This window comes from Castanea sativa, chromosome 5, assembly GCF_040712315.1.
Source record: "Castanea sativa cultivar Marrone di Chiusa Pesio chromosome 5, ASM4071231v1".
Classification (NCBI taxonomy): Eukaryota; Viridiplantae; Streptophyta; class Magnoliopsida; order Fagales; family Fagaceae; genus Castanea; species Castanea sativa.
In genome coordinates, this window is record NC_134017.1 from 59,761,822 (window position 1) to 59,779,513 (window position 17,692).

The following is a 17,692-nucleotide window of genomic DNA, read 5'->3' on the forward strand; positions in this document are numbered from 1 at the left end:
GAGGGTATTAGTTTGTCCGAGGAGAATTTATTAGAAGTGACGATACCAAACTTAAAAGCCCATAGGCAAACTGTGGCGGGAAAAGCTAAGGGAAATAGTTTAAGGACGGGTAACTTCTCGGCTAAGTGAAGTGAAGGTCAAAAAGTATAGGATGGTAATAAGAGTGGCATTCTACAAAGTCTCGTGGATGAAGAGGTATTCCACAAGGGCATAGAGAGAAAGAACAAATGAGAAATATCTTATAGAAAGCTGCTACCACCGCATTTAAGACTCTACACCTATCTCTCTGTTCGCATTAATGGGGAAATGATCTTTGAATAGTAGTGATAAGCCTTACAGCTATTGTTTGAAGACTTCAAGAGGGTAGTGGATGGGACAAATATCTAGATTGGTGATCTGTGCCATACGTGGAAGATGGAGGGAAGAAGAAAGATGATATAAAAGGAAGAGAAAGGCATTAGAGCAGGAGGATCGGAAAAGAAAGAGAAAAACACCATAACCACCACCCTAAATTGTAATCTATCTTTAGAACAAAGAAAAGAAATACAATCGCTCTCGACATATGTTCGATGGGACTTTCTGCTGTGTAAACATCTTGTTGCATGTGAATTGCAAATTGAGCTTATCATTTGTGTTGTTCCATATCCATAAAACCTAGGTTTTAAGCCCATTCTCTATAAATTTCATTGTATTGGACTTTTTGGGCCGGTTCCCTTCTCACTGTTGGGTCCAGGTGCAAATTGTGACCTTACAGTTATTTATAACATTTTATGAATCATTAAAAAGAATATAAAATTTTGAAATTATTCTTTTAGTTTTAAACAAACTTTCTCAAACCTTATTTCTTCTGCCTACAATCCAAAACACTGAAAAACATAACTAAAAAGATTAATAAAACTTAACAATGATTAATTAGACCAATTAGGAAAACACTTTGTTGTTGATAAACAATTATCAAATAAACAATTACTAGCAAAATCTAAGAATTAAATTTCTATATATGCATTGTTATAAAATAATAATAATAATTAAAATAAAATTTCAAAATTTAAAATTTGTCTTCCATTCGATTATTTTCAATTGGCTAAGCAAAACCTTTGCTTTTCTCTAAATAAATGACATTATAGAGTACTTCTAATACAACAATTAAGAGTACTTTGTCTGCCACAAAGAATTAAAAAATAAAAAAACATTAGTAAAGTCTCATGGTTTAACATCTAAATTGAGCACTATAAAAAATCATGCTACGTAATAGAATAAATAGCAAATTATCCAAATCATGCTATGTAATAGAATAATATTTTTTTTATGCTATGTTTAATTCCTTATAATGCAATAGGATAACATTTAACAATTAAGAGCAAAAAAAACAACAAAAACAATTTAAAAAAAAAAAAAAACTAAATCACATTAACCCAAAGTAAAGTTTTAAAGAATATATAGAATCAACCTAAAGAAGAGATGCAAGAAAAAAAAAATCCACCAAAAAATTGTGTGTGTGTGTGTGTGTGTGAGAAATAGAGAGAAAAAACTTTCTTTCTTTTTTTGTGAGGGAAAACAATGCATAGAATGGAAGAGATAAGGACAAATTTATATTAAGAGGGTGTGAATAAGAAGAGACAAAAATAAAGGAAGATGAAAGGAAAGAGGAAGAATGATATTAATGTAAAGGATAGTGGAGAGATGAATAGGTAAGGGAGGGAAAAAGGTTGGAGAGGTAGTAGGGAGATGAAAAGGTAAGAGAGTGAAAAAGGTTGGAGAGTGTAAATATTGAAAAAATAAATGTTAAAAAAATTATAGAAAAATTGGAAAGAATTAAGGTAATGATGTGGATGCTGATGTGACTCAACGGGAGCGTAACAACAATAAATGTTACACTTCAGCTTTTAGATATATATATATATATATATATATATATATATATATATATATATATATATATAGAGAGAGAGAGTGATAAGCTAGCTCTCTCTAAACTCTCTATACCTGCTCTTGGGAGTCCACAACTACCTCGAATTACTCCAATTCTTCCTTCACTAGTTAGGATCCATACAACTGCTAACCTTAAGGACTAGTAGAAAAATTACACTAGGAATAGTACAATGGGCCTAAGCCCACACATGGACTTGGGCAAATATAACCCTAACAATGGAGAAAGTTCCCTTTCCCTATAAAATGGAGAAACTCCCCCTTTTTTTTTCCTTAAATAATAGTATTGTCATATTCTAGTATTCTACTTTCTTTTCTTACTTTATTTTTATTACCTAACTACAAATAAAATATGTAAAATATACCTAAAAATATTAATTAATTAATTGTTGTTATTATCATTTCAAGTTTGCATAATTCTTAAATTAAATTGATCAAGGGGCAAAAAAGAGAAGAAGAAGAAGAAGAAGAAACATTTTTACTTTGTATGGTATCTTCTAAATTTCATGCAATAAAGTGTCCAAATCTGAACGTTTTGCACTTGGCATGTGACCAATTGATAAAACAATCTAGTTGCTTTGTAGATTTCTTATTCTGTATGTTTTTTTTTTTTTGGTGGGGGGTGCATTATGTGTCTACTCAATACTTTTCACATTCCTTTGTGTGCAGAGATTTGTCCTACAATCAACTGTCTGGAGGATTTCCCTCATGGGTAACTGCATCCTCAAACTTACAACTGTATGTATCTCAAGTGATAGTACTCTTTTCTTTTATATCTTTTTCTGAATTTAACACCTAGGTATGAACACCAGGTGCTATTGACAGAAACCTAACTGATTTATTTTAGTATATGCCACATGAATGTAATTGAAGAATCAAATTAATTTATTCCAGCCATGGTAATTTAAAGAACATTAATAAATACTGGTTAGAAACTTGAACTTGATTTCATTCATTCTATGGGTGTCTATCTATACTAGAGCTTCTGGAAATGATAATTAGCTACCTCAAAAGAAAACTTCTAATGCTCCATTATAAAAATAAGAAAAGAAAATAAAAAATAAACATGATGTTAACTAGGTTGACAAAATGGTGGAAACTATATTAGGTATAGCCCATCCTGCATAATTCTTTTCTTTTTATTTTTTATTTTAAGGTCATGTCAAACGCTAATAAATCTTTATGCCTCTTCTATTACTTGGTTAACCGTTTTCCCTTATTTTATGAGAACACTAACAATGCTCTTCACTATACCTCAGTGAGTGTTAACTACTGATTTTTGAAGAATGATGATTTCAGGAGCCAATGCTCATTTGTAAATATCTTCTGTACCAATGTTTTAATTTATTATCCTATATATCATCTCTAATAATATGTATCAGTTGTGATAGTGACAAAGGATCATTGGATAAAATTATGTAGGAATTTGGTGGCAAACAACTTCATATTTGACAAATCAAACATAAGGTGAGCTGCGGTTCCTCCTCTCACCCTCTTTTAACGAAGTCCAAAAGTAGGCATGAGAAAGAAAGCGATTACCATTTCACATCTTTAGCTGAATGAATTCTTTCATGAAATTTGTTAATTCAGATAAGCAGTAGTCATTCCCTGTGTTTGCAGTGTTATGCCAGGACTGAATTGCCTCCAGAGAAATTTCCCATGCAATAGGAATTCTCCACTTTGTAAGTTATTTCTTTCTTATACTTTGTTATGGGATATGACAGGGCATAGCCTGTCATGATTGATGGGCCCCAGTATTTTCCCATAGGATGGTGGGATCATATATAGATTCACATCAAACTGTATCAAATTAATCTACAACCATAAAAAATTAGATATCTTCCAATTTTCTTGAGTATTGTGTAGCCAAAAATATTTGAACAATAAATGGAATTTCATGTATAAACTAAAAAATTATGTTCATTTTTTTGAAAAAGGAAAGAATAATCTACTTCATCCTTCCCCTTTTAAGAGTTTCCTTTGATCTGTTGAATGGCCGAATTTTTACAAAACCTGACATTATTATAGCAGAAAGTGGGTCAGACCCTGTCAATCTTGATAGGGTAGTTTGCCATAGGTTATCCCTTTAGTTATTTATGATTTAATTTAATATCAATTAAGGAAAATTGCGCTGCATCTCAGGTATTATTTTTCTATTGATACTTCCTTTATATCATAAATAAAATTGCTAAGGGGATGAAACACATTTGTGTTCATGTCACAACGAGAAACTTGAAGTACGAAGGCAGGCTAGCTTATGTTAATTCTATAGATGTCAAAAAAGGAATAAGAAAGTCATACTGAAATTTGGCTTTGTGGCAGCTCTGAGCTGTACTCATTACAACTCCTTTTGAGATTAAATAATCTAAAACTCAGATGGTTATTGACAAAAGAAGTATGCATGAACTTTGCCACAACTTGGAAAGCCAGAAATTTTACAAACTTGAGCCTTCATCTTTTATAGAGCCAACTTTAGGATGGACAGAAGCAATACCCTCTTATTTCATACGTACTTGTGTGTATTAGAAGAGAGGAAGAAAGAGAGTTGTTGCTTTCTGCAACTATAAATTTTACCCTGATAACCTGAATGGTTAATGTGTGGTGCCTACTTTGTTAATTTCAATTATACTTGGAAATGAAAGTAAAATATATTGCATTGGCATGTAACTTATATAATGACACTCTTCCAAGCCAGAATTAACCTGAATATATTTATTCTGGACAGAAATTTGTATTAGCTTCTTTTGGGAAAACATCAGTAAGTGAAATTGGTCTTATATAATCACACTCTTCCAAGCCATAATCAACCTGAATATATTTATTCTGAACAGAAATTTGTATTAGCTTCTTTTGGGAAAACATCAGTAAGTGAAATTGGTTGAGTTTACATAATCTAAAAGCTTCAGTGTGGATCTTTTATTTTTTGAAGATTTAATTTTCTATCATGACGAGTGCAATCATAATGATTCGACAGATGCAAACTTTTCAATCAAGTGTGGTGGCCCAGAGATGCCTGCTGAGGGTATAGTGTACGAGGCTGAAAACTCATCATCCTTTGGTGCAGCATGGTACTATGTAACTAAAACAGAAAAATGGGCAGTCAGCAATGTGGGGTTGTTTGCAGAGAGAAATGATCAAACTTATGTTGAAAACACTTTGGCACAAGTCATTGCAACTAACACCCCAGAACTTTACCAAACTTCAAGGATGTCCCCAGGATCACTTAGATACTATGGCCTAGGTCTTGATAATGGTCCTTATAATGTCAGCTTGTTTTTTGCTGAAACTGGTTTTGATGATCTAAGCTCTCAAACTTGGAAGAGTCAAGGGAGGCGTGTATTCGATATCTACATTCAGGTGACTATAGATTGCTTTAGAGAAAAATATATTCCATTCTTGAATAAAGATCATTACCTCCTCGTGTATAGTTTCTATAATACAAATTCTTTTTAAATTTCAAAGAGTTCCATTTTAATTCATTCAATAAGAATTATAAAATCATCATATAATTTGTTTTCTAGGGTAGTCTAGAATTGAAGGACTTTGACATATCAAAGGAGGCAGGTGGCGTTGAGAGAGCTCTCCAGAAGATTTTTAAGGCTAATGTGTCAGAGAATTATCTTGAAATTCATCTATTTTGGGCTGGTAAGGGCACTTGTTGCGTACCTATACAAGGTTATTATGGGCCACTAATTTCAGCCATTCATGTTGTTTCAGGTAATGTATATGATATGATTTATGAATTGATTTGTGATGTTTTTGATATGATTATTTTCTGCTTATTACTAATAATAAATAATTACTCAGATTTTGTATCTAATGTTACTGGGATTCCACCAAGCAATCGAGGAAAAAAAAGCAGGTTGGGTTTGATTGTAGGAACTGCAGTCCCTGTTGGAGTCGTGAGCTTGATTTTCATATTTGCAGTTTTCTACATGAAGAGAAAACCACAGCACAATAATGAAGACGGTAAGAACATAAAAGCAGTAGTGGAGGTCCTGGTGAAATACAGCCTAAGAAATAAACACTAATGGACTCTGTACCACTCACTTTTGGTTAAAATTCAAGTTACTCTCTGATATTTGAAAAGGCTAAATCCTAGTAGTTGTTAGAAAAGTATCAGTACTATTATTGCTTGTACAATGATATGGAACCTTTTCATGAAAGGGAATAAGGGTCTAACTGAAATTTTCTACATAATTAATATCATTAAACTGAAATCCTATGTTACCCCCCCCCCCCCCCCCCTCACCTTCAAAAGAAAAATCAAATTCTTAAAAATATATAACTGTGACAATAATGATGAGTTTAAATCAGTTAACTAGATCCTCTCTTGCTTGAACCTGCAGAGCTTCTTGGAATAGGCTCCCGACCAAACACTTTCAGTTATACTGAGCTGAGAAGTGCGACCGATGACTTCAACCCTTCAAAAAAGTTAGGGGAGGGAGGATTTGTACCCGTTTTCAAGGTAAAGTACATTATTATGTAATGTTGGATAGACACTTGACATTACGTTTGATGACAAAACTAAGTCAGCAAAATCTTCACCTAAATTATACCAAAAGCAACTAAAATATTCTTTTAAGAAAGTAATTTCTTTAAAATATATATATATATATATATATATATATATTTATGTTTCCAAAGGCTTAAAAAAAAATGGGAGCTTTATGTATTAAAAATGACCTTTTTCCCAAGAATGGTATGTAATTGGCTATCTTTAACATTTTAGCTACAGTCAGTAATAAAGTTTTGTCATGCTATTTATCGGAGTTGCTTAAAAGAATAAAGGAGTAGTGCAATGTTTAAGGAACATACCAACATTCCCATTTTTTAACCACAAAAAAAAAACCCTGAATTTCACTTTTCGTGTCTCTGATTGTTACAACTTCACAGGGCACACTATCTAATGGGAGGATTGTAGCTGTGAAGCAATTATCAGTGGCATCTCACAAAGGGAAGAGTCAATTTGTAACTGAAATTTCTACCATATCTGCTGTGCAACATCGTAACCTTGTGAAATTATATGGATGCTGCATTGAGGGAGATAGGCGCCTTCTTGTTTATGAATATCTTGAAAACAGAAGCCTTGATCAGGCACTATTTGGTAGGAGCATACTTTATACTCATTTCACACCTTCCATGCTAACCATAAAATCATCATTCATTCAATTATTAGAAATATTTAATTATTGTTAGAATTATGAAGTTTAATTATTAAATTCACCATCTCTTAATAGCTTAAACTTTTGAGAGAATTGATAATTTAATGGTATCAACTTAGGAAGTACTAAGTTTGATCCTTGTCTCCTTCACTCTATCTTCCATTCAAAATCCCCTGTATTGGGCCTCACTTATTAAAAAGGAATTTAAGCTCACAAGCGAGGGGAAGTATTGAAATTATGTGGCGAAATGATTAAATTTACCATTTTCTAATAGGTAATTTAACATTGTACTAGAGTAATAGTGACTAGACTAGTCCTTTTGGGATGTAGAGCAGATGTGGTTAGAACTTTTTTTTCTTTTTTCTTTTTCGGGTAGTTACAAATGTAATGTTGAATTTATTCAATCATGTGTTGGCTTTATTCCATTCTAAATTTGCTTGTAATTTAGCAATTAGATACCCTGTATTTAGGTAGAAATGATGTAAGGGTTATGTGTGAGATAGTGTGAAGGAATTCAAGTGTGTGTGCATTAGAGGATTCATGGGACTGGATCTTGCGAGTGACTCATGACTGGCAACTCGCCAAAATGCCACACGTGCGAGTGATTCATGACTCAGGCTAGTTACTTATCTCGCGACTGGAACTTGCGACTGGTACGAGTCGCGAGGCCAAGCCGCCAAAATGCCCTATTTTGTAGAAAACTGACTTTTCACATTCCTCACGTACACAACTATAAATACCCTTATACCCACAAAATATAGAGAGCTTCTAAAGAGAATTTTGAAAGAGAAAACCAAGATTGACTCTTCCACAATCATAGACATTTGATTCTCCAAATTCCTCTACTCTTACCATCTCCATTGACATATCCTTGAGAGGTACATTTTTCAAATCCCTATCTCACCATACCCATATCAATGAGGAAGTATTTTGGTGTTTGGGAAGCAGTTCGGAGATGACCAATTCACTTGGTCAATGCAATGGGCTTATTGCGGGATTTGGGAAGCTAAATAAGAAACGATTAAGCGTAACCTTGTTGGAGTAAGAACCTTAGAGGGCTCAGGGGCATTGGGTGGATTAGGCTTGGAGGGTCTATTGCTATTCATGTATTCCAACTTTATTCTTTAGTAGATCATTTCACCACTTGGAGGGTAGCGAAGAGATTTTTTTACCGAGTTCTTCGGTTACCTTTAGGATAATACATGCCGGTGTTATCTTTGTGTTTGCATCTCTCTAACCCTTACTCTTACCTTTTAATTGTTGTTGTGTTATGATTAATTATGGTGTAGAGTTGTTTAATTTTTTTGGATTTCTACTTGTACCTATTATTCCACACATATATTATTTGGATATAAGCTTGCGTTGGTTTAATTTGAAATTGGGGGTTTAAAAATTCATTAGTGTTTTACACACTAATTGAGCATTCAATTGGTATTAGAACAGGTGCACTTGTTGTAGTTTCATTACCTAAGTATGATCCTAGACCCTTTTGAGATGGATCAATCTCAATCGCTTAATGCTCCTCATACTTTGATGGGAGCAATTATGCTTTTTAGAAAGTCCGTATGAGAGCATTTCTATGTTCTATTGATGATAGTGTTTGGGATGCTGTCGAGATAGGATGGACTAGGCTGAAGGCCGCCAAATCCACTTGGGATAAGGCAACCCATGCGGCAGCTAATGCTAATAGCAAGGCTTTAAATGCTATTTTTGGTGGTGTCTTACTTGACGAGTTTCACAAGATCTCCCATGTTACAATTGCTAAGGAGGCATGAAAAATTTTGGAGACTACCTATGAAGGCACCAAAAAGGTGAAAAATGCCAAGTTGCAAATGCTGACTACACGCTTCAAGGAGTTGAAGATGAGTTAAGATGAGTCATTCGACTCATTTTATGGAAAACTAAATGAAGTGGTGATTGACAAATTCAACTTGGGAGAAAAGACGAAGGACTCCAAGATTGTGAGGAAGATTCTACAATCATTTCCGGAGAGCTTTCGTGCTAAAGTTACTGCCATCGAAGAGAGCAAAGACCTTGATGAGATTTAAATTCAAGAGCTCATCGGTTCTCTTTAAAACTATGAGCTATCTCTACCATCACAAAGGAAGAGCAAATCTCTTGCTCTTAAGACAATCAATGAGAGAGTGGAAGCTCAAGACTCCTTGGATGAGAATGAGGTTGAAAAGGAATTGGTGTACCTTGCTAAGAACTTTCATAAGTTCTTGAAATTTAAGAGGGATGGGAAGTCTTTTGAGAAGGGAAAATTTTCAAATTTCAAGAAGGCTAAGAAAGACTTAAAGAAGAAAAATTCCAAAGATTCTTCTCCATCTCAAGCAGTCACGTGCTATGAGTGCAAAGGGCATAGGCATGGGCATGTGAAGAGGGAATGCCCCACTTATTTAAAGGCAAAGGGTAAAGTCTTTGCCACTACCCGTAGTGACTTGGACATATCCAATTCAAACTCATAAGAAAGTTGTGATGGAGAAGAAAACTATTCTGCATTTATGACAATTGCACCCGTGGACTCTATAGAAGATTTGAATGCTCTAGTGGAGGATCTCGGTGAGCACACCGAAGTGGAGTCAATGGGAGTTGGGGAGGAATCCGATGATGAAGATGAAGAATGTGTCTATGAAGGAACAAATGGATTGCAGGAAACCTATAATTCTCTTCTTGAGAAGACCAGGGAGTAGGCAAGAGTGGCTAAGGTAGCCATAACAAAAATGAAGAGAGCTAAACAGGATTATAAAAGTCTTCTAGTACGGTACAAAGAAACGAAATGTGAAGTTGAAAAGGTGAATGAAGAAATAATTGATTCCTATTCTAAGATCAAGTTTCTTAAGCTTGAAGTGATTTAAGCAAATTCTAAAGTGGAGCGTGTTGCCTCCAAGAAACTTGACGAAGTGCTTGCACATCAAAAGCCCTTTTTAGACAAAAGTGGCTTAGAATATACTAGAGAAAGTAGCTTAAGCGCAAATGTGTCTAAGGAGATGAAGTTTGTTAAAGCAAATGAACCAATGGTAGCAACTCCAATGGTTGAATAAGTGAAGGTTGAGAAGAAGCAAAATGTGATTGCTCAAAGGTTTTTGACAAAGCCTCCAAACCCATTAGTGGCTAAATCCAATGCTAAAGGGAAATTTCTTCTGAAGTCACAGAGCGGTCCACAAACTCAACATTTTTGCCACCATTGTGGAATCCGAGGACACACTAGACCTAATTGCCACAAGCTTCAAGCATTGAAGAATGCAAGTTTTCAAAGGCCAAGAGGACAAAGAAATGGCAAAGGGAATCTCAAACAATTAAAAGGACGAGAATTTGACTTCGATATTAGTGATGTGATAAAGATGATAGATACCATCACTTCTTGTTTGGCAAACTTCACCCTATAGTTTGAGAATCGCAACTCAAGTACCCAATCCTCTAAGTATATCACCCTAAATGCACATGTCCTATGGATGAAGAAGGGTGCACATGCATAAGCATTATAACATGTCCATGCATTAATTCTTCCGAGTTGTTATGACATTGTTTAATTGTGTGCTTATGTTTTTCATTCTAGCATTTTTTTACTGCTTTTGTTTGTTTTTAATAGTTTTGAATTTTTGTTCTTTCTTTTTGATCAATATTTACTTTTTGTGTGTCAAAAATCCAAAAACACATAAAATTTTTAAAAAAAAATTCAAAAAGTTTGATCGGCATTTTTGTGTTTTGTCACACACATGTTTTTCCTTATACCTTCGTACAAATGTCTTTGTGCATTTACAAGCGTAGCTTGTTCTCTATGCGCTCATATCATTATGGAAAAAAGCTTGACATCATGTGATTGTTGTAAATAAATCTTCAAACTTATCATGAATGATTAGCCAATAGTTTTGTTGATCTTGAGACATGTATAGACTTGTGTCTATATATCTTCACACTCTTTTATGTTTTTGCTTAAAGAGCTCAACTAATGTTAATGAGTTTCAAAAGTCGTCGCATATACTAGTATTCAACTAGGAAAAAAGGGAAAGCAACTTGTAATGAAAATGTATGGTACCCAAAAGTCAAAGTCTTAATCATCAAATTGAAATATCAAAAAGTTCAAGCATCGATTTCAAATGAGATATATTGTTCTATAATGATCAAATGTTATGAAATGTAAGAAGCCAAACAAAAAGCTTCAAAGTTATGTAATCAAGTTATGTGGGATGTCATATATGCATATTTTTATAATTGAGATTGGTCACTCTTCCTTGTGCTAATTGTGTATGTCTTGGTTGAATTGATCACTAAAACTTCACATTAGACTAAGGACTATCCCACCTTTGGTACCCATACACATCACACGTGTGTATGTTCAATGAATGTCTTACTCATTTGTGTGATTGTACTTGGTTAAATGTGTTGTACATACTCAATTATATGTTGATCAAACACAAAAATATTTTTGAGTATTTTTAGTTGTTTTTGGAAAGTGCTTTTGTTTTGTAAATTTTCAGAAAATCCAAAATCCATGCAACTCTATTTTGGCGACTCACTCTCGTAGGTCAAGCCAGTCATGAGCTTACTCAGAAGCACTTGTGGAGAGTTTGTCCCCCAGTTGTGAAAAATACTTAGCAAAATTTCAAAATTTCAAGGTTTTTGGCATTTTCGTGACTCAGTTTGGTGACTTGTTCGCGAGTGGAAGCTTCAATCGCGAGCTTACACAAAATGATTCGTGACTCCCTTTGCGACTTGCTTGCGATTGGACTTCCCAATTGCAAAAAACACTTAAACAAATTTTTCAAAAATTTTGTCAAGGGATTTTGGCAACTTGCTCACGACTCATTTCAGTCGCGAAAATTGCGTGTTTTGCATAAATAGAGTTATATCCTTGACAATTTTCAAAACATTTTCAGTTTTCCCTCACATCACGTGCACATATTTTGTCTTTTCTGCCTCTCCCTCTTCCAAAGCCTCCATTTTCTTCATCAATCATTCATCAATCTTCAAGAAAATGTATGGGTTCTCTCTTATTCTTAAAGTGGTTCAAGTTTCTAGCCCTAGTTTTCTTGGATTTTGTGTTTATAATGAGATATGAAAATATGATGATTTAATATGGCCTTTGTTGATGGTTTGTTGAGTTTGATCTATGGGTTTTGTTGGTTTTGTTAGTATAATGCGTATTCTACATCTTTTACATGTCTGTGCTTCATTTTTTTTTTTTGCATTATATTATGTTTGTGTTGTGCATATCATGTTCAAGATGAAATGTCTCTTAGATGTTTTGCGTGTTTCTTTGGATTCCATGGAATACAAAGTTTGTAGGGATAATCGTGTTTTTTTTATTTCAAAACTTTATATGATTATGTGTTTTTCCTTTACACTTTGCCCTAGTTTGCACACTTTTGCATTTGATGCACAAACACACACACATTTGACATGATTGAGTGTTTAATGTCATAATTCTATCATGTTTTGATACTATATGTCATCACATGTTAAATTATTTCTTAATTCTATCATGTTTCTAATTTGGTACAAACTTGTTACTAATCAAGTTTGTTATTATATTTTGTGCTCTGTTTTGTACTCTTTGTTGCTCTATTTCACATATAGCTCCAAAGAAAACCTCTGCTCAGCATGGTGACAAGAGGAAACACATGGATGAGACTTGGTTTAACTCCATCCAACATTTTGAGTGATACAACCAGCACTTTGTGAAAGCTCCATGATTCAAAAGCGATTTGTGGATCTTGTTGATCTCAAGGACTACTTTATCCCAAGTTGTTTTCTGGAAAGAGGTTGGGAAAAGCTACTGAGTGATTTCCCAGGGGTTTGTGAACGACTGATTCTAGAATTCTACGACAATGCCATCTTACGAGAGGATATCATAGATTGTTGGGTTAGAGGCCATGAATTCACCATTGAAGTAGAGGACATTGATGAGGTTCTCAGATTTGGAGATGTAGAACATGACTTCACTCACTTCAAAGACAGAATGCTCTCCATAGAGACGGTTCAATCCTATATTAGTGGTGTTAGAAAGGGGAGATGTCTCAATATAACTGCTTTCCCATCGGATTTGTGATGTCTTACCTACATCATGGTGTTTAACCTTGTAAGGTTGAAATTTATCAACCGCTTTGTTGGTTTTATTCTGTGCCAATTTGATTGTAATTCAGTACTTAGAAACCCTATTTTTTGGTGGGATTCATGTAAGAGTAGTGTATGAGAAAGTGTGAAGAAATGCTCAAGACTATACAGTGAAGCAGGGACTCGCGGTTGGATCTCGCGGGTGGCTCGTGGCTTGCAAGCCGCCAAATGATGCACACAAGTGAAGCATGCAGAGAAGAAGAATAGTCACGCTAGCTAGAGCACTATAGGACAAAAATTCCAGTCTGGCCATTCTGTTTGTTCGCGACTTGAACTCGCGACTCAATCAAATGGCGAGGCCAAGTCGCCAGTCAGCTCTGTTTTAAAAAACCTGACTCTTCGCATTCCATTCTCACTCCAATATAAATACCCCTTATACCCACAAAATGTAGAGAGCCTATAGAGAGAATTTTGAGAGAGAAACCCTAGAGAAAAACAAGATTGACTTATCCACAATCTTCACATAGAGACTTTTCAAATTCTCCTACTCTCTTTCTCTCCATTGTTACATCCTTGAGAGGTACATTACCAAAACTTTTTCTCACCACACCCATATTTGTGAGAATGTTGTTTGGTGCTTTGGGAAGTAGTTAAGAAGGGACCAATTTCATTATTGGTTGATGCTATGGGCTATAGCAAAATCCGGTAAGTTAAAGAAAAAATAGGTTCGGCGCAACCTTGTTGGAGTAGGAGCTTGGAGGGCTTAGGTACACTGGGTAGATTAGGCTTGAAGAGTCTTCTGTTGTCCATATATCCCAACTACATTCTTTAGTGGATTATTGACCGCTTGGAGAGCGGCGGAGAGGTTTTACGCCGAGGGCTTCGGTTTCCTCTTCGATAACACATCGTTGTGTTGTCCTTGTGTTTACATCTCTCTTCTCTTAATCTTTGCCATTTAATTTCTACTGTGGATGTGATTTTATTTGGTTTAGATTATGTTATCAATTATGTTTTAGCTTATTTACATTTTTCGCACGTAAATTGTTTGTTACTAAGCTTGAATTGGTAATTTGTAATTTGGGAGTCTAAACGTTCAAAGGTGTTTTATACACATATTGAACTTTCAAACCTATATCCGGTAAGGAAGATGACCACCATCAACAATGCAAGAGCCATCTTCCTCATGGAGCTTCGGGAGAATATCAACATTGACATTAGTGCCCATCTATTCTCCATTCTTGCCGATGAAACAAGGACAACCTCAAGGCCTAAGCTTATCCTCCCTAGTCTAATCATGAGGATTCTTCATGAAAAAGGAGTGGAGACTCCCCAATACATCAGCCTCATGCCTACACCTTCTGCTATCAATGCTCTAACAATAAAAAGAAGCAAGGTTTGTCTTCCGAGTGATAAGGAGAAGGTTAATCCTGCACAAAAACAACCTATGCACAAAGACTGCAGCTGAAGGACAACCATCTTCGTCCTAAAGAGTTGGTGGTAAAGGAAGAAGCAGAGCCTCATCATCTTTATCATTGCCTCCAGATGCTTTTCAGATCCTTCTTGAGAAGATGACGACTTGAGAGAAGTCCAACATGAGCACTCCGATAGGCTGACTACCATTCAAGAACAAATTAACTTGCTTGCAGCCAAGTTTGATAGCTTCACTGACCAGCCTTAGCCCTTTGGCCATTCCTGTCTAAAAGGGGGAGTAGATGTAGCTCTTGAGGGGGAGCCTTACCTTGAAGGGGAGATCTTTTATAAGTTTTTATAGCTTTTATGATTTAAGTTTGGTTTTAGTTTCTATTATGGGTTTTCATAGCACTTATATTAGTACTTTGGTTTGGTTTTTAAGTACTCTATAACTTTAGTACTTGTTTTAAAATATTTGGACATGGTGTGTTATGAATGCTTGAATGTTTTAGCTATTTAAACTATGCTTTAATATGTAAATTTGCTTTGTAGCTTATTAGTACTTTTAGATTATGTATGCATTATTTTAAGTACTCTACTCTTGTGCCCTTGTTGGATCTTATATCTTTGATGCAACTACCTTAGTGTTTTTGTATCGGTTGAGTGTTGGACATACAAATGATACTTTGTATTGAGCTTATCAGCTTGCATGTCTGGATGTTCATTCCTTATGTGAATGATCATTGTGATCACTATTTATAGTGATTGTTCATGTTTGGTCAAGCCATGATTTATTGTTATATTCTTTATTTCTTGATCACATTGTGCTTGCTCCAAATGCATTTCAAGACTTCTGCTTAAAATGATCTTTTTGTGTTATTATTTTTTGGAAACTTATCTGTATGGTTCAAGAGCTTCACAGTATCTAGAGTTAGGTGTGAGTGAGTTTTGGCAACTATTCCCAACACACATTTTAAGTCTAGAGTTTGTTTTAGAGTTTTGTCACAGAATAGCCAAAGGGGGAGATTATAAAGTTGAATTTATTCAATCATGTGTTGGCTATATTTCGTGCCAAATTTGCTTGTAATTTAGCAATTAGATACCATGTATTTAGGTGCGAATAATGTAAAGGTTGTGTATGAGAGTGTGAAGAAATTCAAGTGTGTGTGCATTGGAGGATTCTCGCGATTGGATCTCGCAAATGACTTGTGACTGGCAACTTGCTTAAATGCCACACGTGTGAAGCATGCAGGAAGCTGAAGGGTCACAAAAGTTGGAGCACTACAGGGCAAAAATGACAGTCTGACCAGTCGCCAAAATGTCATGACTGAAACTCACGAAGGCCAAGTCGCCAGAATGCCCTGTTTTGCAGAAAACTGAATTTTCACATTCTTCACGTACACTACTATAAATACCCTTATACCCATGAAATGTAGAGAGTTTCTAGAAAGAATTTTGTGAGAGAAACTCTAGAGAAAACCAAGATTGACTCATCCACAATCTTAGACATTTGATTCTCCAAATTCCTCTACTCTCACCCTCTCCATTGACATATCCTTGAGAGGTACATTTGCCAAATCCCCATCTCACTGTAGAGAGGAAAAATTCCCGACCTATCACAAGCTGACACATCATACTACCAAGTCCACAAAATACAACCAATTACAAAGCGCCACGTACTGCTGTTAGGTTTTGCCATCACTATTCAGAAACCAATAGAAATTTGCCAAGTGTCATTGAAATAAAGGCATGAAACTGCATCAGCAGGCGTAAGCAATGACACAAGCAATCAGCACGTGTAAGCGATGACATAAGCGGACCAATCAAGCTGTGACAAGTGTCACCAATCAGACTCCGCCACGTGTCGCTCACCTACTCCTAAACTCCTATAAATAGAAGCCTTCCCAAGACATTTAAGAGGACACACAGACAGGACGGAGACAGAAGGAAGAAGAGATCTTGAGTTCAGAAATCCAGAAGCTCTGCCGGAATCAAACCCTGAAGCCTCCAGGAATTTCAAGAACTTCAACCTCGAATACGGACAACATTCGAAGCAAAATCATCCAAACTACTCGTCCAAGTCTCAAAGGTCACTGGAATCAAGCTCAAAAGTCTCTAGAAACCTCAACAAACCACAAATTGGTGAAGCTCTACGGATTCAAGCCTCCAAAGCCCCAAAGAACTTCCACCACAAACCTTCAAATACAAAGAACAATCGAAGAGGAATCATCCAAATCATATTCCTAAATCTCAAAGTTCACTAGAATCAAATTCAAAAGCCTCCAGAAACCTCAACAAACCATAAATCAACGAAGCTCTACGGAATCAAGCCTCTAAAGCACCGAAGAACTTCCACCACAAACCTCCAAACACGAAGAACACACGAAGAACACGAAGAACAAAGAATTTCTAACAAGCTCATAGCTAGAGATTCATTGTAATTCCGTTTCAAAGATCTTCGATCCATTCCTCAGCCAAATTGAAGAATATCTTATGTTCAAATCAAAATCACATTACCACAATTCCAATCAATAAATCTTTTAAGGAGATCGAATCAGAGGATCACTCTTTTGTAATTACAGAGAATTGTACCACACATTTATCAATACAAATTCGTATTTGTGAAACTATTTTACTTGTTTGATTTATTTCGAACTAAGAAATTTAGTCGTCTACACTCACCATACCCATATCAGTGAAGACGTACTTTGGTGCTTGGGAAGAACTTTGGAGATGACCAATTCACTTGGTTGATGCAATGGGCTTATTGCGGGATCCAAGAAGCTAAAGAAGACATGGTTAGGAGTAACCTTGTTAGAGCAAGAAGCTTGGAGGCCTTAGGTGCATTGGGTAGATTAGGCTTGAAGGGTCTATTGTTATTCGTGTATCCCAACTTTATTCTTTAGTGGATCATTTCACCACTTGGAGGGCTGCAGAGAGGTTTTTCACCGAGTTCTTCAGTTTCCTCTTTGATAACACGTGCTGATGTTATCTTTGTGTTTGTATCTCTCTAACCCTTACTCTTACCTTTTAATTGTTGCTGTGCTATGATTAATTATGGTGTAGAGTATTTTATTTGTTTGGGTTTTCGCTTGTACCTATTATTTCTCATATATATTGTTTGGGTATAA

At 35.4% G+C, this 17,692-nt stretch overlaps 1 pseudogene; it reads left to right on the forward strand.

The window, feature by feature from the left end:
• The window catches only part of LOC142636465 (putative LRR receptor-like serine/threonine-protein kinase At1g56130), a 40,381-nt pseudogene that overhangs the window by 19,752 nt on the left and 2,937 nt on the right, over positions 1 to 17,692 (forward strand).